The sequence below is a fragment of the Nyctibius grandis genome (genome assembly GCF_013368605.1).
Source record: "Nyctibius grandis isolate bNycGra1 chromosome W unlocalized genomic scaffold, bNycGra1.pri SUPER_W_unloc_1, whole genome shotgun sequence".
NCBI classification, from domain to species: domain Eukaryota; kingdom Metazoa; phylum Chordata; class Aves; order Nyctibiiformes; family Nyctibiidae; genus Nyctibius; species Nyctibius grandis.
Genome location: NW_027167472.1, coordinates 5,374,953 through 5,398,909, shown reverse-complemented (window position 1 = coordinate 5,398,909; position 23,957 = coordinate 5,374,953). Strand labels below are relative to the sequence as shown.

The 23,957-nt window shown below is 45.0% G+C and overlaps 1 pseudogene; it reads left to right on the top strand.

Annotated features, from left to right (window-relative positions):
• Positions 1-4,422: 4,422 nt before the first annotated feature.
• Positions 4,423-23,957, top strand: part of LOC137677097 (integrin alpha-1-like) — a 48,491-nt pseudogene continuing 28,956 nt past the window's right edge.

The following is a 23,957-nucleotide window of genomic DNA, read 5'->3' as shown; positions in this document are numbered from 1 at the left end:
ATTATGCAGTGGGTGAGTGACAAGGATCCTCTACATGTGCTGGAATGGATCTTTTTGCCTATGCAACCAAAACGTACCATCACTACGAAAGTAGAGGCCATAGCACAACTTGTAATGAAAGGAAGGCAGAGGGTTGTAGAGATAGCAGGCGTCGAACCTGCTTTTTTGGTTATTCCACTGGTTGCAGAGTATCTACAATGGGCATTACAAAATTCCATACCATTACAAGTTGCGTTATTGGATTATAGGGGCGAGTTGAAGGTACATCTACCCCCTCACAAATATTTCTCTGTGCTGCAATTGGGTCAATGGGAAGAATTACCAAAAAGGTCAGAACGTCCGGTCAGTGGTGTCACCGTTTTTACAGATGCTGGAGGCAAAGCCCCAAAAGCAGCACTAACATGGTTAGACAATGGGAAGTGGCATGATGTAATTTTATCTGACATTCAAGGATCTACACAACAATTAGAATTGTGAGCTGTGGTGGAGGTCTTCAGGCGATGGAACACAGCACCTGTTAATGTGGTATGTGACTCTTTATATGTCGTAGGGATTGTCCAGAGGATGGAGCGTGCTCTGCTCAAAGAGATAGCTAATGAACAACTATACCAACTTTTTCATGAATTATGGCTTTTGCTGACAGAGCGACTGCATCCATATTTCATCACACATATCCGTAGTCACACAGGACTCCTGGAAGGCTTAGCTGAAGGCAATGCTCAGGCAGACAAACTTGTCGCACCTGCCTGGGCTGTGCCTTCAATTGATCGCTTCGCTCAAGCACAACGATCCCATGCCTTTTTCCATCAATCTGCTAAGGTACTGCGGCGTCAGTTTGGGCTACGCAGTGCAGATGCACGTGGGATAGTCCAGTCCTGTCCAGACTGTCAACATCTTGGGGGTGGTTTAGCACCTGGTGTCAACCCCCGCGGTACTGGACCGTTGGAGATATGGCAAATGGATGTAACACACATCCCCGAATTTGGACGACTGAAATATGTCCACGTGAGTGTTGACTGTTTCTCCCTTGCTACCTGGGCTACAGCACAAACAGGCGAATCCAGCAAACACGTTCAACGACACAGGCATTCTGCTATTGCAGCCCTGGGCATTCCACAGACGATTAAAACGGACAATGGCCCAGGCTATGTGGCACGTGCCACACAGGACTTTTTCCAACTGTGGGGTATAACACATGTAACAGGTGTCCCACATTCACCAACGGGACAAGCTATTGTGGAGCGCATGAATCAAACTCTGAAACACCTTTTACAAAAACAAAAAGGGGGAGAGCCAGGGCTATCTCCTCCTGACAGGTTGTGTAAAGCGCTTTATGTACTAAACTTTTTACGCTTGCCACAGGACTACTCTGTACCTCCAGCAGTAAAACATGGTGCAGGATTAAAGGGAGGTATGGAGGCTTTTCAGAAAGAACAGGAACAAGCCAAAGTGATGGTAAAAAATGGGGTGACTGGTGTGTGGGAAGGTCCAATTAAATTAATAACGTTGGGTCGAGGGTATGCATGTGTCGTTACAGATACAGGAGCCAAATGGGTACCAGCTAAGTGGGTGAAGCCGTGGCTACAAAAACAACCTGAACTACAGGAGCCAACTCAGGATCTGCCTCGGAATACTGACCTCTCGAGAGATCCAGTGCCCTGACTGCGGGAAGTGTGAAAAAAGGTTTGCGTGGGAGGTATAGAAAAGGGAGCAAAAGGCGCAGTCATAATGAAACCAGGGGTTGTTTTTTCTGTGTTAAGCCTGCTTTGGATCCTGGACCTGACAAAAGGTCATCAACTGATAGTCCTTCCACCGACACCGTGGAAGGGGAGTCACAACGTTTGGGTGACTCTGATGCGGAGCTTGAACCAGACGCAGTTTTGTGCCTCCTTAGCTCAGCCTGAGCAACCCTTTCATACATGTCTAGTGGGGGTCCCCTTAAACAGATCTGAAAGTAAGGAGATAGTGGCAGGGTTGAATGTGCTGAAACAGAGCCTCTGTGAGAATGCAATGAAATGTGGCGAACATTGGGATTTATGGGACGATAGCTTGCCTGTCAGTCCCTTAGAGCCCCAAGAACTTGACATCCTAGGAACTTTAGAGGCAGAATCCTGTGTGTTTTTCAATTACACAGAGGGATCAAACATTTATCAGAACAACATAAAGAGATTACAAAATGTCACACCCAGTAATCCATTGTGGCAAAATGAATCTATCTGGTGTGCAAACGTAGGGCGCAGTTGAACAGAGCCCACACTGGATTTGGCCATGCCTAGAAAATTACCAGAAGGTTTATTCCTAATTTGTGGAGATAGGGCTTGGCCAGGGCTGCCCAGTAAAAAACTGGGAGGTCCGTGTACCATAGGTAAATTAAGCTTACTAATGCCTACACGAAAGGTCATATTAAACCACACTAACCTACACAAGATTAAAAGAAGTGTCACTACCTTAGGGAAAGAATGTAAAGATGAGGTAGAACTATGGTCTAGGACCAAAGTAGTTCTTTCTTCTATTTTTGCACCGGGTGTTGCTGCTGCACAAGGACTAACACAATTGCGAAATTTAGCTTGCTGGGTTGCAAAAAGAGCTGATCAAACTTCTAGAATTTTAGGAACATTAGCCAATGATGTAGATAGTATCCGACATGCTACCTTACAAAATAGAGCTGCTATAGATTTTTTATTATTAGTGCACGGTCACGGATGTCAGGAGTTTGATGGGATGTGTTGCATGGATCTGAACGATCATTCCAGGTCAATTCATAAGCAGATCAAAGAGCTCATGGATGCCACACAGAAAATACGGGAACAGCATGGGTTCCTGGATGACTGGTTGGGTAATTTGGGAATTGGAGGGTGGCTGGTCGGATTGATTAAAATGCTATTGATGGGATTGTTTGTGATTTGTATTATCATCCTTGTATTACCGTGTTTATTCTCCTGCTTGCAAAGGGCCCTGCAGCGCACAATAAACACGGCCTTTCTGGCTCAAGAAAAGAAAGGGGGAATTGTAGAGGGGTTTTTGGAGCAGAATGGTCATGTAATGAGCCAGAAGTATGAGAGTATGGAGTGAGGGCCTAGCTGCGTGACAAGATTCATGTAGCTAGTGTCAACAAGCCGACCTTGGAGAGATGAGGAAAAACAGCAGCTGAGCAAACAAGAACTGAGGGAGTAGCCGGTGGGAACCGAACACGGAGGAGAAGAAACAAGAACTGATGGAGCCAATTAAGGAAGGACCAGTGGCAGAGCAGTGACCAATCAACACATCAAAGAAGAGTATGTTTAGTAATATTAACCAGTAGCAATGCACATGCTTATAGCCAGGGAAAGTACAAAATGTATAAAAGGGACAGCTTATGCTTAATAAACGTCTTCACTTTGATTCACATTGGATTTTGTGGAGGCGTGTTCCTTCTCCTCAGTCAGCCATTAAGTTTTTTGTGATTAATCTTTTCTGAAGAATAAACATAAACTCTGTTTTAATTTGTTCACTTCTTTGTATTTCCTGACTGACTGGAGAAAGAAAAACTAAAATAACACAAATGAAACTCTTCCTTTTTTGCTGTCCAGTGAAACTGGAAATACCCACTAGGTGATAAATACTCTTTTGTGATAGTTTTACTGCATTAAGCAGGAAATAAGATGCTGAGAGAGATTAGCATTGACAACTTGGGAGCTTAATTATAGTAACAAGCTTTATATGAGAATATAATCATCTCAGTGGTGAATAACATGTATTTTAGTAACTGGACATTATTTAGATGCTTTGACATGCAGCAAGTATTATGGATTTGGGTATTTTTATGTAGCTGTTAAATGTCAGCAAATGATCATGAAATGCTGCTTTGAAATGGAAGTTGTGTATAACTGGTTTTTAACTAGTCTTGATCTACAAATTCAACTAATTTTTGGCTCTTGTGTATTAAATACACAGCTCTGCAGCTGGAGAGTCAGTGGTTGCTTTTGAAATTGACTTCAACAGGACAAGGATGGAAGAGATCACTGCAAGAAATAAAAAATAAAGAAAAGATAAATAGCCTTATTTGTATGTATAAATAGTAATTTTGGCTTCTTAATGAGCCTCACAGTGGGATCTGCTTATAGCTTCAAGCTGGAATTTTCACCCTACATGCCTAATCTTTCTGAAATTTACTACACAGTGTGGGGATTGGCTCCGTGTGCCTTTTTTTTTTTCCTTCCTTTCGGCATTGTCTCAGAAACCGTATGCCATGTGCTCAAACGCCATCTTGTGGGGGTTGCCGGAATGCCTGGCCTTGGCGACGTTTGATGACGCAATAAGGTAGGCGCCGGATTGAGGGAGATCTTCCCCCCCCCCCCCCCCCCGCTCCACCCGCCTCCGGAGAGACGCATCCGGGATGTGACAGCCTGGCAATGGGCCAATCCTACGGCGCAGGAACCGGACATGTCCCGCCCTCGGACCTCTGATTGGTGCGAACTGTTGACTGGCGGCTCCAAGTCACATGACTCTGCCGGAAAAACTCTATAAAAGAGGCCGGATCGCTCGACCACGCGGGACCCCACCGCCATTTTCCGAGAAGGAACAAAGGATTCCTGCGGGACGCCGCTGGAACTCGGGGTGGTGACTATTCTTTCTCTCTCAACTGTTCTCTTTTCCTCTCTTTCTTTTACTCCTCTCTCTCTCTCTCTCTCCCCCCCTTCCTTGCTCATTGAGTTGCCTCATTGTTGGACTTAATAAAGTCAGAGTTAAGTTTGTTGATACCGTGCCTCGGTTGTGCTTTGTCCGAACTCAAGGATCACAAATCTATTTTATTTCGGGTCAGGATTTTTGGGGGTGCTTTACCTGCAGGCAGGTTAAGCATACCGGGTGATAATTTGGTGGGCCCCGCGTGGGGGGGGGCTGTCTGCATTGAACCAGGCACGCCGCACATGGGCTGCACTGGAGTTACTAATTAGGCGGGTCTCTCTCTCGGGGACCGTCTGCATTTTATTTCTAGATTTGCTTTTGAGGACTAATTAGGCAGGCCTACGGCCTACGTAGGCTGTCTGCATTTTATTTCTAGATTTGCTTTTGAGGCAGACCTTAATCTGGAACCCGACACACAGTCACATTTTTACAGTATTTTCCATGATGATGATCACTGAGTATTCGTGTACAGGAAATCAGTCTGAAGAAGCATCAGCTCTCATGACTTATCTCATCATAGTCCAACACCACCATTGTAGAGCAACTTTTCCTAAGTGGGTAAATGTTGGATTTCTGCAAATAGTCTCGTACAGGTACTTTTGAGATAACATCTGGTTGTATTAAAAATTTATTCTGTTCTTTTCCAAATAGGAAAGTTTTGCAGGCACTCTAGAACAGAATTAAGAGAAAACTATTTGGTTTGTGTTTTGTTTTCTCTAATGTAGATTAAAATTAAATACATCTGAAAGCTTTTCCTCATTTTCATCGTTCTTTTCTTTCTGCAACTAGTTGAAAATCAGTTAATTCTCAAATTTATGAAAACTTGAGAACTACTACCCTGAATGAGGGAAGGAATATTTTGTGTAAATTTCTTACATTAGAAATGCATGGAGCTAAAGGGAGTAAAAACACCTGTTATTTTATTTACTATTAAAGGTAATAATATTTACATAATGTTTTTGGAAATGTGATTTACAAATGACTGATGGACTTTGCGAAATAGGTTTTGGATACAGAAGTCCAGTTGCTAACATCTCTGAATATAGCTGCATACGTATATGTGAGGAAGTACGTTTTAAATCTCTTACCAGCTGTGATAAATATGCCCAAATTGCCATTTTCAACTTGTACCCTCAGTAAGTCATAATTAAACCTTGTTTTCTTAAAAGTCTTGGGGTTTGTATGTATTGCTACATATTACTCTTTTTTTTTTTTTTTAAAGCTTTCTTTCACCTCCTCGGCTCTTTCAATGTTGATGTGAAAAATGCAATGACCTTCAGTGGGCCTCTGGGAGACATGTTCGGGTACACAGTTCAACAGTATGAAAATGAGGAAGGAAAATGGTAAGCTGTTTTGTTTTTCTTAAGAATAAATTCCAAATTATCAGATATTCAGTGACTCGGGTGCTATACTACTATTTGTAAGTACACCCCATAACTAAGGGTCAGATTCCGTCAGTCTTAGTCATATTATTTCTTAAACTAATGCACAGTACTAAAGAACCCTGGAAAGACTGGAAGACTGAAACATCCAAATTTATATCTACATTTATTTCTTCAAAGACATAAATGAATTCACAAAGTGGGTAAATTCTCTCCTTGCTGGAGCTGAGAAAATTTTGTGTTATGCCTGAGCCCTCTTTTTGCCATTTACTGAATGAAATCATTATTTATCTTTTCCTCGTGTTAAAGTATTGCCAGTGAAATTGCTCCTGTTTTGCCTAACTAATCTGTATTTTTTTTTTCCCTAAAGTTTTTTGTCCGAGGTTGCCTGAACTGAGGTTTTAAACTGGTGGGAAGATTTCTCTGTCAAAATATTTATTAATACAGTACTCTGTCTTCCCTTTTGGAGGGCTAATTATGTCTTGTAACTGGTAATATATTCGTATTTGGGACTTGGAGCCGCCTTCTTAACTTGCATTTTCCTTCTTCTTGTTCTCCTGAATTAGAAGTTGCATTTTGATGTGCTTACTGATATCATTGCTTCTCAGTCTTTTGATAAACACCTGCTTATGCTTTTCCCTTGTAAGAACAAACTTCACAGGCTAATCACTGGGCTGGAGGACTGAAATAATAATTGAATGGTAAAAGGTTTGGGAATCCTGAGATCTCCATCGTTCTTTGCAGATTTCTCTGTTTTTTCCAAGAGCTTTGCCAGTAATTTGACATTCTTGGTTAACCCCAGGGACTCCTACTGGCAGCCTGGGATGATGGGCATGTGGCTGCTTGACAGCCGGGTCAGACTGTTCTGCAGTGCCTGAACAATCTCCCCCGCAAGTGCCAGGGCTGTGTGGCACTGATAGTCTGTCCACCACTGCAACTCCGTGTTCACTATTAGCCATAGAGGATGTTCACTGAAATGAAATTTCAGAGCCCACTTTTGAAAATGCTAGCTCTTGATTGCCCAGATTGTAGTATGTTTAAATATACATCTGCTTGAGGGTCATAGGTGACTAATACTGACTTTCTTTGAGCTAATTTAGACTTTCAGGAAATGGTATTCATTCTAGGAGCTGGGGTTTTGCAAAGTAAGCTATATTGTTATAAACTATCTTGAAACCTTTCAAGAGCAAAATATAATATGAGCTGGAAAGGCGACTCTTCCAGTAGCTGAAGGAAGAAAGGAATCTAAACCAGTGCAATAGGTCTGAACGTCTCTGAAATTAAACTCCAGAGCTGCTGTTAAATTTTCAAGCTTTCAAGTTGCTTTCGGCATAGCAACATACAGAGCAGGAAATCTGTAGGTTGATAGTTAAAAATAAATATACAAAGCTTTGTGATGCTTTGTCAACTGCTATAACACTACCTAGATACCACAGATAGAGCTTTTCAGCAACAGATGTTCTGTAAAGCTGACTAGATGTTTCTCGATTAAAACCAGGATCCCCTAAAAAAAAAATCCTCTGTGCAAACAGACAAAATAACCTTTCAAACCACTTCTCTCTGTTCACGGGGCTTGCTCTTTGTGAGAAAAGAACAATGCAGGGATATAATCCTGCTGAGCATTGATCACCTCCTGTGGGATGTCAAGCACATTCAGCTTCTCTGCAGTGAAATGAGAGTCAAGGATGCATAATAGGTTGGGGTGCCTGCTTCTAAGTTTTATTGTAAAAAATACATACATTACAGCATATAGCTTGAAAGAGCAGTCAGATCCAATATATACTTGGAGCATTTTATTTTGCTTTAGTATTTATTAATTTAAAAATCTATTAGGATCACAATGAGCTGTTCCAGTATGGCTTTTTAAAAGCTAGATTGTGTAAAGGGTTTAAAATTCTCCTTTCTGTCTCTTTTTAATCCGTAGGCTACACTTCACCTATTATGTCATTCTATTCAAATATCTTCTGCCTGGATTCATTAATTTATGATTAAAGGTAGAAATGATTCTCTCAATAACTCTTCACAATCACCTAAGTGTCCAAGAGCAAATCTTACTGAACTATTGCCCTTAATGGCAGGATTTCAATTTCCAGTGTGTACTGTGAATTCTAATTTAATACAAGTTCTTCCTTACACATTTGATGGAGCCAGTTGTTATCTGCTGGGTAATGCTGGGCTATTTAGTGTAGCTAATGAAGATTTGAGAATAAAAACAGTGTCCGTTTCTAAACAGCATTTCCTGCAGAAAACTGGATTTAGGAGTGGATACTAATTTGTGGTGCTTACAAAGTACTATATGAGAATAGTGAATTTTTTGATCATGCCAAATTTGGGGGGGAGGTGCACAGGATAAAAGCCTTAAAATTTTAAAAAATTGAAATTGGTTTTAGTAATTAGCCCTGTAAATGACATTATTTTTAATTAATGAGAGGAAAAATGATGTATTTTACACTTCTGGCTCACATTACTTAAGATGATTGAATTCTTCTGGGTGCCTGTGAGCCTCTCCTTTGACATTTGGGATCTCAGAATTGAAAATACATTTTCTTCTAAAATATTTTAAAATCAAGGAGATACTAAATAAAACAGATATTTCCTTATGTATTATTTGTAATAGTTGTCATCCACCCACCAATACTGCTTATATTTTCCACTGGAGGTTTTTAAATCTTATTCTATTGTGTAATTTAGTATATAGGCACATTTCCTTTCTGTGTCCTTTATTAAAGAGGAGACAGAATGGCTGCTTTTCCTTGTAGAACTAGAATAATAGATACTTTTCTTGCTCTCCATCCTGTACTATGCGTAGAGCTTGCTGCAGCTGTGCTCTCTCTGTAAATTGTATTTGCTGACTTTCACGCCGTTTAAGAAAGAAGAAATTTCAGCTAACATACTTCATTTGCAGGATACTTATTGATTCACCATTAGTTGGCCAACCTGAGAAAAGAACAGGAGATGTATACAAATGCCCTGTAGGAAAGGACAACCAATCACCCTGCATAAAATTGAACTTACTAGGTATGAAAGAAAATAAAGCTGTGTCATGTGGAGGAATAAATGAGGTCAGATCTTGGGAGATTTTTAGCTAATAAATATGCATTGGAATTGTTTCTATAGAGGAAAATTTACTTAGAATTCCAGAGCTAAATGTGAAGGAAGTTGTGTTTTTAACATCAAAAATAATTTTCTTTTAAAGCCTCTCATTCTCCTACGGAAAACGTGCTGATCATTTTAGAATGGGCATTTGTCTGTGTTATCAAAACATTATTATGACTGGCATTAATTGACTCTGGTTGGCAGTCCTGGCCATGGAGCCAGAAAGGCCGTGGAGCATAGATTCATGGGTTGCCCTTTGCAAAGCTCTCTGAAGCTAATGAGAGCCTTCATAATGCCACCAGTAGGCTTTTGATGAGAACATAACTAGCTGGAACCAGGCTGAAGCACCTTAATACAGTACAGGTAAATATTAATAATTTTCTTGCTTGTGTCAAGAGATACACGATGTAGACAGGAAGAGACTTCCTGTTAATATGAATTTCACTAAATACACCTGTCATGGTATTTTTTCTCCTCTTTTTCCTTGAAAACCTAAATGTCAGTGATGTAACAGTAGCAAACACAAAAGCTGTAATTCGTTTATAGCAGGACAGGGTGAAAAAAATGAATGCTTGTGTTCTAATTAACAAAACTGTGTGAACAGTAATCTCTTGCTTTCATTGTGCTGATTTATCTTTTTTTTACGTTCAAGAAAACTATTTGAGACAGCAATCCAGACAAATTTTCTAGGATAAAAGCCAATCTCGGAATTTTTTCTAGTTTGTTGCAATTGAAGAAGAAGGAGGAGGAAGGATGCTAAAATATTTCGAAACAGTGTCAGTCTGGGTTTATTTTAGTAGCTGGAAGCTCTGTGCTAGGGGATATATACTTTAACATTTTGTTTTCACGTTCCCAAATATTTAACATTTTAAATATATTTATAGCTGCTACTTCAGTTCCTGATGTCACAGAAGTAAAAGAAAACATGACTCTTGGAACAACATTAATGACGAACCCAAAAGGAGGCTTTCTGGTAAGAAAGGACTTCTTGCCAGTTTTAGAAGTCGTTTTTTTCCTCAGGTACCATACCAAACACCACCCTTTTTCATCTTTTAAAGACATTATCATGGTTTAAAGCTGGGTCGGCTATTAAACCGATGACAGATGCTCTCTATTAACCCTCTCCCCTCCCCACCCCAGAAGGGGAAGGAAAAGAGAAAAGGGAGAGAGACTTACAGGTTGGAATGTTAAAACAGTTTTAATAAACTCTAATAATGAAAAAGATTATAATAATAATAATGGAAATAATTAAATATGTACATATTTATACAAAACCAAGATCAAGCTCCCCCGATGATGGTCAAGTCACCACTGGCACTGCAGGGCAGGCTCTGGGAAGGGCCAGACTGGACTCAGTGATGGACAGGAACTGGATTCGGGAATGCAGGGATTGGGATCGAGGGCAGGAGAAAAACGGACAGAGTCCTTGTCGGATGCCGGCCATAGAAGAAGAGAGCGAGACCCTCACGATCCCTCAGCTTTATACTGAGAATGATATGTATGGGATGGAATACGTCATTGGTCAGTTTTGGATCACCTGTCTGTTGGGGCCTGGATCGTGGAAGAACTATAGAGAGAACATACGAGTACACTGTTATGTAAGAGCATGAGTCAGCAAGAAAGCATAAGGATGTGGCCTTGCTTAGGCATAGCAAGTATCCAATCAGAACAGCAGAAGTGGCGCGCAGACATAGCGTGCACAGTGCTTGCAGCCAATAGCCTAAGGTGTGACCGAGAGATAAGAAAAGTATGTATGTTATAAAAGAGTGTGTTAACTACAATAAAGTGGACTATTAGAGCATCATATTGGTGTGCTGTAGTCCGTTCCTCGCATGGACCCCAACATTGAGGTGACCCCGACATGATCTTCGCAATGGAGAAGAAGGGGGACCAGATGAAAATGCGAGGGTGGCTGCCGTGCCTGTGGAGGTAAGCCGGGCCGTTCGAGAGAGACGGGAATCGTAGGCCTACGTGATTAACGGCAGGATGGGTGGTGCAGTATCTGCACTGGAAAAGGCGGCGGTGGAGTGTATTCTGCAGATAGCCGCACAAACTGAGACTGAGATAAAAAGAAAAGAAGTAGAAACTTTGCTGGGATGGAGTCAGCGAAGAGGCTTGCTAAAAACCACCTATCAGTTGTTTTCTGCAGCTTGCTGGGACAATCTAGGGCAAGAACTTTGGAAATCAATTATGGTGGGAAATAAAGAGGCTAGAAAGCAAGCTACATCTTGGAAGAAGGTGAGGGATATGCTGGAGACTATGTCCTCTGAGGCGAAAGTGCAATCCGCTCTCAAAAAAGCACTAAGAGGAAAAGAGCGGTCACCGATGGACCATGTAGAGGCAGCCCCTCCCTATGAGGACTCTTTCCCCCGCCCCCCCCCCGCAGGCTCGGTGCCCGCCGCTTACCCTGCACTTGAGGAAGAGTTTTGGGGTGGAGAATCAACAGTCCCGTCAGCCCCGTTAATGCCTCATGAAATGGGGACGGAGGCGACATCTGGGGTCTCGGTACCCCCTCCGGAGGATGACAGGGGCAAACAGCCGCCGGTGAATCCTGAAACTGTACCCCTCCCCATGGAAGTAGAAACAAATGAGTCAGACGCCGCTCCTGAAGCGGACGGTCACGCGTCTTTGCGAGAGTTACTACAGCAACAAGAACAGCAAATGCAGGAAATATTAAAAAAAATGGAGAAGCTAGATGGAGGAGCTAGTAAGACCGCGGCAACTCGCTTACAATAAAGCCTCGCAGGCAATATCTAGTGGATTAGAGGCTCTTGGGCAGGCTATCGAGAAGCAGACAGGTCTGCCAGCAGAAGCGAAACTAACTCCAGAAGAGCTAAAGCACAAAGAGGAAAAAAAATCCGGAAATGGGCGCGACGGTGCGGGGAGTGGGAGGAGGCAGCAGCTGACGCGTACCTATGCGACAAATATGGGAGCGGCCTGGGCGGGCCATCGTCTTCCCAGGGCGGGTCATCGTCTTCTCGTTCGTGCATGCGCCGACTGACTGACCCTCCTCGACAAGAGCATAGCACTCAAAGACCAGCAGGGGGAGCTCGAGCCCCATCTCTGCCACTGCCAGACTCCAGATTCTGACGATCCTGGTGACGAACAGAATACACGGCCTGAAGCATTACCTGGTTATGATCCAGGGCAACAATGGCGGGGCGTCATTCGAGAGGCTACCATCGAAGGCGTAATGTTACCGCATAGCATCACCGCAATGCCAGTTTTCACACAAGGAGATCGTTGTCAATGGGCACCGTTTGATTGGAAAACTGTGAAGCAGTTACAAGAAGCAGTGATGCAGTACGGAATGGACAATAAACATGTGATACAGTTGCTAACATCATTCTTTAAAAACCAAATATTAACACAAGTGGACATACGCGCTCTTGGCGAACTGATGTTACCACCCACCGCGTACCTGTTATTTTTGGAAAAGCGGCAGCAAAAGCTGGAGATAGCCGCTGTTGAGAACGTACGCCGAGCTGACGGGGACCCCTTGAGACTGGCACTGCTTGACGCACTATTAGGGAAAGGTCAGTGCGCCAATGGTGCGACACAAGCTGCTTTACACCCGCACGTGTTACAACAATCACAGGCCTTAGCATTGGCTGCATTAAAGGAGTTGCCAAATATAGGGACACCTAAGCCCCCTTACACGACAGTCAAACAGAAGGCAGGTGAACCTTATATGCAATTTGTTGATCGCTTAAAAGACGCCATTGATGCATCGCCGAATTTAACTCCTGAAGCTAAGGCCGCAGTCAGGAAGGATTTAGCAGTCATGAATGTGAACCCACAATGTCAGCAGATTCTTGACAGTTTGGGAAAGGCGGCCACATTGGCAGATATGATTGAGGCTTGTGGCAGAGTTCCAATACTGCAAGCGGAGGCGGAAAAGGCGCGGATTCATGCTCAAGCCCATGCTGACACCTTAGCCGCAGTTTTAAAGCCACCATGGAAAACAGGGAAAGAAAACCAAGGCCCATCTGGGACAGGATGTTATCAGTGTGGAGAAAAGGGACACATGAAGCGGAATTGCCCCAAGAAGAATACCCCAAACAAGGGGAGCAGCCCCGGAGGATCCGCTGGGCTTGCAGGTTTGTGCAAGCGCTGCAATAAATTTGGGCACCAGGCAAAGGACTGCCGATCAAGATTTAAAAAAGATGGAACCCCGTTGCAGGGAAACTGGAGAAACAGCGCCGGGGAACGGGGCGCGATGACACCACAATACCGTCCGGCAGCCTACCCCATTCAGGCTGTCTCTCAGAGCTCTCAGCTTCCACCAGAGGAAGCGCAGGCATCTATTTGGCCGTGGGATCAGATGTAACAATTACAGATGGCGCCATACACGTAATTCCCTCAACCGTTAGCGGACCTTTAGGCTATGGACTCAGTGGATTGTCGTTAGGAAGATCATCAGCTACCAAACAAGGTCTTCTGGTACTACCAGGCGTCATCGACGCGGTCTACACTGGCCAAACTGGAATCATGTTGCGAGTATTACACCCACCTGTGATGTTGAAACAAGGAACTAGAATCGCTCAAATAGTTCTGTTCCGATCCAGCATTCCTAGAGCCGTTGACAACGTCAGAGGGAACCAAGGTTTTGGTTCCACTGGAGCCCCCACAGTCGCATTTGTGCATGAAATAACTGCTGCCAAACCCTGTCGAACAGTTAATATCAGAGGACCCAGAAACATAACGTTAACCAAGAAGCAGATGTTGTTAGACTCTGGAGCTGATGTTACCATAGTTCCTTGTGCGGCCTGGCCAGAAGCATGGCCTCTTGAATCAGTTAATACCACTGTGGTCGGAATCGGAGGCGCTTCACCCACACATGTAAGCACTTGTTTTGTAACAATCGAGGACTGTCAGGAGAAAATAACGGCTCGAGTTCGACCGTATGTGTTACATACCACTATTTGGATTCTGGGGCGAGATGTGCTTTCGCAATGGGGATGCGTTCTCCAAACGCCTTTTTAGAAGCGGCCATTGCGGCGAGCAACACCCGACCTACACTGAAGCTTACTTGGTTAACAACATCACCCGTCTGGGTGGACCAATGGCCGCTACCCGAAGAAAAGCTCACACACTTACAGGAGTTGGTGCAAGAACAACTTGATGCAGGTCACCTAGTACCATCAACAAGTCCATGGAACACACCTGTATTTACAATACCTAAAAAGTCAGGGAAGTGGAGATTACTGCAAGATTTAAGGGCTGTTAATGCTGTCATGCAAGACATGGGTCCATTACAGCCAGGGCTCCCTACACCTACTATGTTACCACGAGGATGGGATATCGTCGTGATCGACCTCAAAGACTGTTTCTTCACGATACCTTTGCATCCGGACGACTGTGAAAAATTTGCATTTACAGTTCCCTCCATAAATCGTGCAGCACCAACGAAGAGGTATCATTGGGTGGTATTGCCACAAGGTATGAAGAATTCTCCAACAATTTGTCAGTGGTACGTGGATCTGGCTCTACAGAAATTTCGAAAGACGCATGAGGGAATGCTGATTTACCATTATATGGATGACTTGCTACTTTGTCAAAAGGGAACCATCGCCAGCGAAGTGGTAGAAGAATTGAAGTCGGATCTGGAAAAGTGGGGCCTGGTCATAGCCCCGGAAAAGGTGCAGCTGTCAACACCTTGGAAATATCTAGGGATATCGCTTACCGAATCCACTGTTCCACCTCAGAAACTGGAGATTCGAGCAAATGTAAAGACCCTGAGCGATGTACAGAAATTAGTGGGAGACATTCAGTGGATAAGGACTGTCTGCGGCATCACCAATGCAGACCTTCAACCTCTCTTCGAAATGCTTCAGAAGGGTTCCGCACCTCAAGAATCCCGCGAGCTCACAGAAGCAGCTCGATCTGCACTGCAAGTAATAACTCAAAAGATTGCCTTGTCTTGTGCTTCACGAGTAGTGCCTGAATTACCCGTGGACTTGTACATTTATAATATGGACCTTGAAGTGTCAGGCATATTAGGACAATGGGACCCATCTCAGTCAAATCCACTTCAAGTACTGGAATGGGTGTTTTTACCCTCTCATGGTAAAAAGACTATCACTACAAGGTGGGAAGCTATCGCTCAAGTCATTCTCAAAGGGACTGCACAGCTATTAGCTGTGGCTGGACGAACACCTGACAAGCTTGTTATTCCAATCAGCCTCGACTACCTACCAGACGTATGTCAACGAGAAAAACTTATGTCCTTAGCCCTATTGAACACGACGATGCAGATTGACAATCACTATCCGTCACACCCCATCTTTAAAACTCACATATCGCTGGAAGAACGGCCTCTTGTCATCAGTGAGCCGTTGCAAGCAATCACGGTGTTTACCGATGCAAGTAGCCGCACCAGAAAAGCCGGATTTGTCTGGCAAGAACAGGGAGAATGGAGAAAACATGTCATCGTAGCAGAAGGATCTGCTCAGGTTTTAGAATTACAAGCTGTACTCCTGGCCTTACAAAAGTGGCGCGAAGCACCCTTAAATTTGGTAGTGGATTCCCTATACGTGGTAGGGGTTGTGAAACGCATACACCGATCGTTGCTTCGCCATATCGCCAATGAACTGCTGTTCAAAGCCTTTTTCGACCTATGGCATGAAATGCAACACCGTCTACACCCAGTATTTGTCACCCACATTAGAAGCCATACCAGTTTACCCGGAGGTTTGGTGGAAGGAAACTCCCGAGCCAATCAGTTGGTATCCACATTTCCGGTGGACAGATCCCCACAGGCAAAATTAACAGAGGCTCAGCAATCTCACCAGTTTTTTCACCAATCCGCAGCAGCATTGCGATCGCAATTCCAATTGACAAAGACTGATGCAAGGGCAATTATAGCTTCTTGCCCTGATTGTGCTAGAATACCTGTGTTACAGATTGTGGGAGCAAATCCCAGGGGACTCCAACTCAGACAGATTTGGCAAACAGACATCACTGAATATGCTGCCTTTGGCTGACTCAAATATATCCATGGATCAATTGACACCTGCTCCGGTCACATGTGGGCTACAGCCCTGACCTCCATGACGGCTAAGGCTGTTAAAAAACATCTGTTGCAAGCTATTGCAGTAATGGGCCAGCCGGAACAAATTAAGACTGATAATGGCCCTGCCTATCGATCTGAATTGCTTGCAGAATTTATGCAGAAATAGGGTATTACACATGTACGAGGTATTCCATATAATTCTACAGGGCAGGCAATTGTGGAACGTGCGCATCGCACATTAAAAGAGCATTTAGAAATTATTCGAAAACAGGGGGAGATGGGACCACAGGATGCGCTACATAAAACATTGTTTGTATTGAATTGGCTAAACCCTAAGCAGAACTCGCAAACACCACCTGCCATAGCTCACGGGCAGGGAAATCAAAAAGACCTCAGTAATACAAACGTACCAGTAAGGGTATTCATCCCAGAATCAGGCACTTGGGAAGGGCCAAAGCAATTAATAACTTGGGGCAGAGGGTATGCTTGTGTCTCCACAGGAAATAACTGCCAATGGGTTCCGGCCAAATGGGTGAAGCCGTGGCTAGATGAACCAGCCGACGCTACAGGACCAGGCAACTCTAACACCAGAGGCCTTGAGGAGGCGTGATCACCGCCTTGCACGTATCATTTGGCCGTGGCTCCAGAATCTGAATCCAGAACAGAAAATGCGGGAACATCATGGGTTTTTGGATGACTGGTTGGGTGATCTGGGAATTGGAGGGTGGATAGCCAGCCTAGTGAAAGGCTTGGCACAAGTATTGCTATTCATCTTTGTCTTGGTACTCTGTATCATAAAAGGTTTGCAGGGAATGATATCAAGAACCATTGCTATTGTATTAAGAAAGAAAGGGGGAGATGTTGGGGCCTGGATCGTGGAAGAACTATAGAGAGAACATACGAGTACACTGTTATGTAAGAGCATGAGTCAGCAAGAAAGCATAAGGATGTGGCTTGCTTAGGCTCATAGCAAGTATCCAATCAGAACAGTAGAAGTGGCGCGCAGACAGAGTGTGCACAGTGCTTGCAGCCAATAGCCTAAGGCGTGACCGAGAGATAAGAAAAGTATGTATGTTATAAAAGAGTGTGTTAACTACAATAAAGTGGACTATTAGAGCATCATATTGGTGTGCTGTAGTCCGTTCCTCGCATGGACCCCAACACCTGTCTGTCCACTCCTCCCTGGAGGTGCGACCCTTCTACGGCTCTTCACTTGTAATTAGTGAGGGATTTAGCAGTGACCTTGGTTTCTCTAGGAATAAGTACAGCAAGAGCCTTTCTGCATACCATTCCTACTGGTGCCTCAGTAATAACTATAAACGTTGAGCATTATCAGTCCTAGAAGCAGACACTGTCTGCAAAACATGTAGTTAGTTTCAGAAAGTGCAGTTACTTAGAAGAAGCTTAACTGAAAGGAAAAATCACTGAAAGGAAAAATCACTGAAAGGAAAATTGGTTCTGCTTTAGTCCAAACCAGTACAGGCATGTGGACCACTTTATGCTTATAAAACAACATTACAGCATTACACAGCTGGAGTTTGCTCTAATGTCAGCTCCACTTCTGAAACTGTCAAAGTGATTGCTCCGTCTGTGCAAGGTATGCATGCCACAGGAATTCTCATGTGTGTCTGAAAATACAAAGTGCCAAACAAAACAAATGTGTATACACAGGCATACCAGAAAGTATGAACCGTTTTCCTTAGCTGCCAGCATTACTAAGTAAAGTAAATGTTTTCATTGTCCATATATAGCCTATTTTTTTTCAAATTTTGGAATTTATCTCAGTATAAATAATCATTAGAGGGCTACGTAACATCCAGAAACAATTGCTAAAAATAGTTGCTTATATTTTTTACTTATGGCCAAAAGACTCTTTTTCAATAATGATGGCATGTTAAGACCTAATACAAACCAAATTTAGTAATATAGATAAAAATCTTAAAGACCTGGTCCTTTGGAAAATCAAAGAGGAGTAGATTGACACTGAAGAAGTTAGGGGTCACTGTTAAATACTTCAGTTATGTGATCCTCTAATCTCATCCTTAAGTTTCTGCTTACAAGAAAGTGCCTTGCTGATAAAGGGAACACCAAACCACATAAAATATAATGCAAATATTGATGAATGAGTTTGCATCAAACACATCAGTTCAGCCCAACTGTAGAAGGATATGTGTTTGTTAGTAATCACAAAAGTAACTGGAGCTGTGAGAATATTATGGAGACATTATAGTGGGTGTCTGCTACAGGCCACCTGACCAGGAAGACTGAGTGGATGAGGCCCTCTATAGACAGATAGTTGTAGCCTCACGTTCACAGGCCCTGGTCCTCATGGGGGAATTCAAACACCGCGATATCTCTTGGAAGGACAACACAGCAGGGCATAAGCAATCCAGGAGATTCCTGGAATGCGTGGACGATAACTTCCTTCTCCAAGTGACAGAAGAGCCAATGAGGACAGGTGTCCATGCTGGACCTTGTTCTCACCAACAAGGAGGGGCTGGTGGGGGATGTGAAGCTCAAGGGCAGCCTTGGCTGCAGCGACCATGAAATGGTGGAGTTCAAGATCCATAGGGCAGCAAGGAGGGCACACAGCAAGCTCACCACCCTGGCCTTCAGGAGAGCAGACTTTGGCCTCCTCAGGGACCTGCTTGAGAGAGTCCCTTGGGATAAAGCCCTGGAGGGAAGAGGGGCCCAAGAAAGCTGGTTACTATTCAAGGATCACCTCCTCCAGGCTCAGGAGCAATGGATCCCAACAAAGAGGAAGTCAGGCAAAAACACCAGGAGGCCTGCATGGATGAACAAGGAGCTCCTGGATAAAATCAGGCACAAGAAGTAACCCTACAAAGGGTGGAAGTAGGGGCAGGTAGACTGGGAGGAATACAGGGAAATTGTCCGAGCAGCCAGGGATCAGGTTAGGAAAGGTAAAGCCCTGATAGGATTAAATCTGGCCAGGGATGTGAAGGGCAACAAGAAATGCTTCTATAGGTATGTCAGTGATAAAAGGAAGACTAGGGAAAATGTGGGCCCTCTCTGGAAGGAAATGGGAGACCTGGTTACCTGGGATATGGAGAAGGCTGAGACACTCAAGGACTTTTTTACCTCACTGGCAAGTGCTCTAGCCTCACCACCCAAGTCGCAGAAGGCAGAGTCAGGGACTGGGAGGATGAAGAACCGCCCACTGTAGGGGAAGATCAGGTTCGAGACCATCTAAGGAACCTGAAGGTGCACAAGTCCATGGGACCTGATGAGGTGCATCCACGGGTCCTGAGGGAACTGGCGGATGAAGTTGCTAAACCGCTATCCATCATTTTTGAGAAGTCGTGGCAGTCTGGTGAAGTTCCCACTGACTGGAAAAGGGGAAACATAACCCCCATCTTCAAGAAGGGGAAAAAGGAAGACAGAGGGAACTACAGGGCAGTCAGTCTCACCTCTGTGCCTGGCAAGATCATGGAGCAGATCCTCCTGGAAACTATGGTAAGGCACACTGAAAACAAGGAGGTGATTGGTGACAGCCAACATGGCTTCACTAAGGGCAAATCATGCCTGACAAATTTGGTGGCCTTCTACAATGGGGTTAGAGCACTGGTGGATAGGGGAAGAGCAACTGATGTCATCTACCTGGACTTGTGCAAAGCATTTGATGCTGTCCCACATGACATCCTTGTCTCTAAATTGGAGAGACAGGGACTTGATGGATGGACCACTCGGTGGATAAGGAATTGGCTGGATGGTCGCACTCAAAGAGTTACGGTCAATGGCTTGATGTCCAAGTGGAGACCAGTGACGAGTGGCATTCCTCAGGGGTTGGTATTGGGACCTGTGCTGTTTAACATCTTTGTTGGTGACATGGACAGTGGGATTGAGTGCACCCTCAGCAAGTTTGCCGACCACACCAAGCTGTGTGGTGCGGTCGACACGCTGGAGGGAAGGGATGCCATCCAGAGGGACCTTGACAGGCTTGAGAGCTGGGCCTGTGCAAACTGCATGAAGTTCAACAAGGCCAAGTGTAAGGTCCTGCACATGGGTCGGGGCAATTCCAAGCACAAATCCAGGCTGGGCGGAGAATGGATTGAGAGCAGCCCTGAGGAGAAGGACTTGGGAGTGATGGTTGACAAGAAGCTTAACATGAGCCGGCAGTGTGCGCTTGCAGCCCAGAAGGTCAACCGTATCCTGGGCTGCATCAAAAGCAGCGTGTTCAGCAAGTCGAGGGAGGTGATTCTGCCCCTCTACTCCGCTCTCATGAGACCCCACCTGGAGTACTGCATCCAGCTCTGGGGCCCCCAACAGAAGAAGGACATGGAGCTGTTGGAACGAGTCCAGAGGAGGCCCACGAAGATGATCAGAGCACCTCTCCTATGAAGACAGGCTGAGAGAGTTGGGGCTCTTCAGCCTGGAGAAGAGAAGGCTCCTGGGGACCTTATAGCAGCCTTCCAGTACCTGAAGGGGGCCTACAGGAAAGCTGGAGAGGGACTTTTTACAAGCACAAGTAGTGACAGGATGAGGGGAAATAGTTTTAAACTGAAAGAGGGTAGATTTAGATTAGATATTAGGAAGAAATTCTTTCCTGTGAGGGTGGTGAGACACTGGCACAGGTTGCCCAGAGAAGTTGTAGATGCCCCCTCCCTGGCAGTGTTCAAGGCCAGGTTGGATGGGGCTTTGAGCAACCTGGTCTAGTGGAAGGTGTCCCTGCCTGTGGCAGGGGGATTGGAACTAGATGATCTTTAAGGTCCCTTCCAACCCAAACCATTCTATGATGCTATGATTCTATGATATATTTGATCCTTCTTAGTATCAATTCTTATGTGGCAACTTGTGTTGCAGAGTTTAAAACCCAGTTGGACATCATCATAGTCCTTGATGGGTCCAACAGCATTTATCCATGAGAGTATGTCACAGCCTTCCTAAACAGCCTCCTGAAGGCATGGATATAGGTCCTCAGCAAACACAGGTAACATGGTAGATATTTTATTGTTTCATTTTCGGAGGGGAGGGTCATCTATGAAGCTCTTCAATTATAAGAACTTATGGCAATGGGGTACTAAAACGAAATAGCTGAAACCACAACTAAGTCAGTGTCTGCTGCCAAGCAGTGATGTTGGGGAGACTCTCCCTCCCCCACCACTCAGACATTCTGGAGAAACCGCCTTTCTAACCTAGAGAGAAAACTTAAGAGCATTAAGTAAGGCTGTTTGAACATTGTCCTTTGCCACTTTCCTTTCCTTCCACAACCACTTCTTGTCAGTGTGCTAGTGGGTCCTTTGGTCTGCCATCTCAGTGGAGGCAGGGGATGGAGAGCGATGTGGCAACAGAGATGCAAGCGGTTTTGGTGGGTTAGAAACCACAGAAGTGCCAGAGAATGGTCATGCAGGAATTAGGGCTTCTCCCCTCAAAAAGGTGGCAGGATCAATAGCCCAACTGAAGTGCATCTACACCAATGCACGCAGCATGGGCAACAAACAGGAGGAGCTGGAAGCCATTGTGCGGCAGGAAAACTATGACATAGTTGCCATCATGGAAACATGGTGGGGTGACTCGCACAACTGGAGTGCTGCAATGGATGGCTACAAACTCTTCAGAAGGGATAGGCAAGGAAGGAGAGGTGGTGGGGTGGCCCTGTATGTTAGGGAGTGTTTTGACTGACTAGAGCTTGAGGATGGTGACAATAGGGTTGAGTGTTTATGGGTAAGAATCAGGGGGAAGGCCAAAAAGGCAGATATTGTGGGAGTCTGTTATAGACCACCCAACCAGGATGAAGAGGTAGATGAAATATTCTATAAGCAGCTGGGAGAAGTCTCATGATCAGTAGCCCTTGTTCTTGTGGGGGACTTCAACTTACTGGGTGTCTGCTGGAAATACAATACAGTGGAGAGGAAAGAGTCTTGGAGGTTCCTGGAGTGTGTGGAAGATAACTTCCTGACACAGCTGGTGAGTGAGCCAACTAGGGAAGGCGCCCCGCTGGACCTCTTGTTTGCGAACAGAGAAGGACTTGTGGGTGATGTGATGGTTAGAGGCTGTCTTGGGCATAGAGATCATGAAATGATAGAGTTTTCAATTCTTGAAGAAATAAGGAGGGGCATCAGCAGAACTGCTACCTTGGACTTCCAGAGTGCAGACATTGGCCTGTTTAGGAGCCTGGTTGACACAGTCCATTGGGAGGCAGTCCTGAAGGGCAAAGGGTTCCAGGAAGGCTGGACATTCTTCAAGAAAGAAATCTTAAAGGCGCAGGAGCAGGCCATCCCCAATGTGCCGAAAGACGAGAGTGGGGAAGAAGACCAGCTTGGCTGAACAGAGAGCTTTGGCTGGAACTCAGGAACAAAAGGAGAGTTTACAACCTTTGGAAAAGGGGCAGGTGACTCAGGAGGACTACAAAGATGTCATGAGACTATGCAGGGAAAAAATTAGCAGGGCCAAAGCCCAACTAGAACTTAATCTGACTACTGCTATAAAAAAAACAATAAAAAAAAGTTTCTATAAATACATTAGCAACAAAAGGAGAGCCAAGGAGAATCTCCATCCTTTATTGGATGCGGGGGAAAACAGTGACAAAGGATGAGGAAAAGGCTGAGGTGCTTAATGCCTTCTTTGCCTCAGTCTTTAATAGTAAAACCAGTTGTTCTCTGGGTATCCAGACCCCCTGAGCTGGAAGACAGGGACAGGGAGCAGAATGAAGCCCCCATAGTCCAAGGAGAAATGGCTAGTGACCCGCTACATCACTTAGACACAAGTCTATGAGGCTGGATGGGATCCACCCAAGGCTACTGAGAGAGCTGGCAGAAGTGCTCACCAAGCCGCTTTCCATCATTTATCATCAGCAGTCCTGGCTAACCGGGGAGGTCCCAGGTGACTGTAAATTAGCAAATGTGATGCCCATCCACAGGAAGGGATGGAAGGAGAACCCAGGGAACTACAGGCCTGTCAGTCTGACCTTGGTGCCCATGAAGGTTATGGAGTAGATCATCATGAGTGCCATCACATGGCATGTACAGGACAACCAGGCGATCAGGTCGAGTCAGCATGGGTTTATGAAAGGCAGGTCCTGCTTTACTAACCTGACCTTCTATGACAAGGTGACCCGCTTAGTGGATGAGGGGAAGGCTGTGGATGTTGTCTACCTAGACTTCAGTAAAGCCTTTGACACCGTTTCCCACAGCATTCTCCCGTAAAATCTGGCTGCTCATGGCTTAGACGGGCATACGCTTTGCTGGGTAAAAAAAACGGCTAGATGGCCGGGCCCAAAGAGTTGTGGTGAATGGAGTTAAATCCAGTTGGTGGCCGGTCACGAGTGGTGTTCCCCAGGGCTCAGTACTGAGGCCAGTTCTGTTTAATATCTTCATCAGTGATCTGGATGAGGGGATTGAGTGCACCCTCAGTAAGTTTGCAGACGACATCAAGTTGGGCAGGAGTGTTGATCTGCTTGAGGGTAGGAAGGGTCTGCAGAGGAATCTGGACAGGCTGGATTGATGGGCCGAGGCCAACTGTATGACGTTCAACAAGGCCAAGTGTCGAGTCCTACACTTTGGCCACAACAACCCCACGCACTGCTACAGGCTTGGGGAAGAGTGGCTGGAAAGCTGCCCATTGGGAAAGGACCTCAGGGTGTTGATTGATGGCCGTCTGAATATGAGCCAGCAGTGTGCCCAGGGGGCCAAGAAGGCCAACAACATCCTGGCTTGTATCAGAAATAGTGTGGCCAGCAGGACTAGGGAAGTGATTGTCCCCCTGTACTCGGCACTGGTGAGGCCGCACCTTGAATACTGTGTTCGGTTTTGGGCCCCTCACTACAAGAAAGACATTGAGGT